This window comes from Ahaetulla prasina, chromosome 14, assembly GCF_028640845.1.
Source record: "Ahaetulla prasina isolate Xishuangbanna chromosome 14, ASM2864084v1, whole genome shotgun sequence".
NCBI classification, from domain to species: domain Eukaryota; kingdom Metazoa; phylum Chordata; class Lepidosauria; order Squamata; family Colubridae; genus Ahaetulla; species Ahaetulla prasina.
Window position 1 is genome coordinate 267,342 of NC_080552.1, and position 2,500 is coordinate 269,841.

Here is a 2,500-nt window from a genome sequence, read left to right on the forward strand (position 1 = left end):
CTAACCCTAACCCTCCCCCTCCTTCTCCCCGAGTAGACCGGGCCCGGTCGAGAAAACTGCTTCTCTCTTTCTGTATCTCTCCGTCTCTTTTCCGCACGCCACGGGCGCCCTCGGATCTTCTCCGGGCAGACCTGGCCTCGCTCGCCCCTCTCCGGGTAGACCGGCGCCCCTCAAACAGCCGCCCCTTTTTCGTCGTCGGGTCCCCGGGAGTCGTCGGGGTAGCTGAAAATAACCCGATCTACTGTGTGTGTGTGTGTGTGTGTGTGTGTGTGTGTGTGTGTGCGTGCGTGTGCGTGTGTATGCGTGTGTGTGGGCGTAGGCGTATGTGGATGGATGGATGGATGGATGGATGGATGGAAGGAAGGATTGACGGATGGATGCCTGTATGTATGTAAGTACGTTTTCCGGGTCGACCGTTCTCTCCGCCGCGCCGTTAGTGGCCGGGTGAAAGGCTGAGCCGAGACCCTGCCACGACCCTATTAGGAACCGGGAGGTTCCGTCTTCCGGCCTAATCTTCGGGGGTGCGTGCGTGCTTGATGAACCGGCCGCCTCGGTTTCATCGTCGGGTCTCCGGCAGTCGTCGGGGTAGCTGAAAATAACCCGATCTACTGTACGTGTGTGTATATATATACATACATATATATATATATGTTTATGTATATGTCGTGTCCCACTCCTCCGCTGACGGCTGGGTCCGGGAAATCCGAATCAGGCGTGCCTCTGCAGCTCTGCCCAAAGTCCTAGCAAAGTCCTCAGAGCAGGCAGGAGACCAGTAAGTGACTTCAGCAAGATAAGTTTGACTTTTGCCTGACTCAGAGACTGCCAGAAAGTAGATCCTTTATATAGGCCATGGGGTGTGGCTCCATGACTCAGCACTCATTAAGGCCTGCCCCTCCCTTCCCTCTGTAGCCTCCGCCTCTCCAATCTTCTGATGCGAGGGTCACACCAATCAGCTGTTGGTAATAAACCCTCCTCAGGCTCACCTGCTGTGGAGGAGGGGGAGGGGTCTAGCTGCTCCGTTTGCCTGGGCATGGAGTCAGGGCTGGGGCAGGGAGATTCTCCTTCTGCAGTTTGTGTGGGCATGGAGCCAGGACTGGGACCGGGAGGCATACATTCCTCAGTGTGCGGGAGCAGGTAAGAAGGCCCCGGCTGCTCTGAGGGCGGGCAAGACACAACAAACCCGATCTACTGTACGTGTGTTTTCCGGGTCGACCGTTCCCTCTCTCCGCTGCGCCGTTAGTCGCTGGGTGAAAGGCTGAGCCGAGACCCTGCCACGACCCTATTAAGAACCGGGAGGTTCCGTCTTCCGGCCTAATCTGGGGGGGGGGGGGGGGGGGGGGGCGTGCGCGTGCGTGGCCTTGATGAAACGGCCGCCTCGGTTTCATCGTCGGGTCTCCGGGAGTCGTCGGGGTAGCTGAAAATAACCCGATCTACTGTGTGTATATGTGTGTGTGTGTGTGTTTTCCGGGTCGACCGTTCTCTCCGCCGCGCCGTTGGTGGCGGCTGAAAGGCTGAGCCGAGACCCTCGACGACCCTATTAGGAGGCGGGAGGTTCCGCCAAAGCTCGGACGTAATCCTCCGTCCTTCTTTTCCCGGAAAAGAACAGGAGCGGCTGGCTACCTCAGACCTAGCCGGCTGTATAAACACGCACGCACACGCACACACAGAGAGGGAGGGAGGAGAGAGAGAGAGAGAGAGAGAGAGAGAGAGAGAGAGACCTTTTCTATATAAGCCCTCAATTCTGTTAGTCGTCCTAGGCTTCGGTAGGGTCGACCCTGCCCGGCAGAAATCTAATAGCGGCGGTGTGGAGGTAAGCCATCACGCTCCCGTTCACTACAAAACCTTGCTCAGATCTTTAGATTCCTCTTTAGGGAATCCAATCGGCTTCCTACCAACTGGGACGGGGGAACCGGTACCGAAATTCCCTTATAGGTTAGGGAGGGGTGGGGAACAGAATCGGACAAGCTGTGCTTTCGTCTTCTGGGGTGACATTTCTCCCTACGGACTGAGCGCTGCTGGTATCAGAAGACAGTTAGAAGGAGGGTTGGGGCTGGGGCTGGGGTTAGCTTTAGGGTTAGGGTTAGGGTTAGATCACCATGAATTCCTAAAGCAAAATGAAGGTCGCCAATGAATTCGCACCACATCAGGCTGCGGATCGGGCTTTTCTTCCTTTCAGGTAAAGATATGGGAAAATCCCATTGGAGGTAACCCCCTTAGGGTTAGGGTTAGGGCTGGGGCTGGGGCCGGGGCCGGGGCCGGGGCTGGGGTTAGCGTTAGGGTAAGGGTTAGGGTTAGGGTTTGATCGCCTTGAATTCCTAGAGCAAAATGGAGGTCGCCAATGAATTCGCAGCGCATCAGTATGCCGAGAAGGGTGCTGGCTTTGTAAGTCAGGCTTTTCTTCCTTTCCAGGTAAAGATATGGGAAAATCCCATTGGAGGTAAACCCCTAAGGGTTGGGGTTGGGGTTGGGGTTGGGGCTGGGGCTGGGGCTGGGGCTAGGG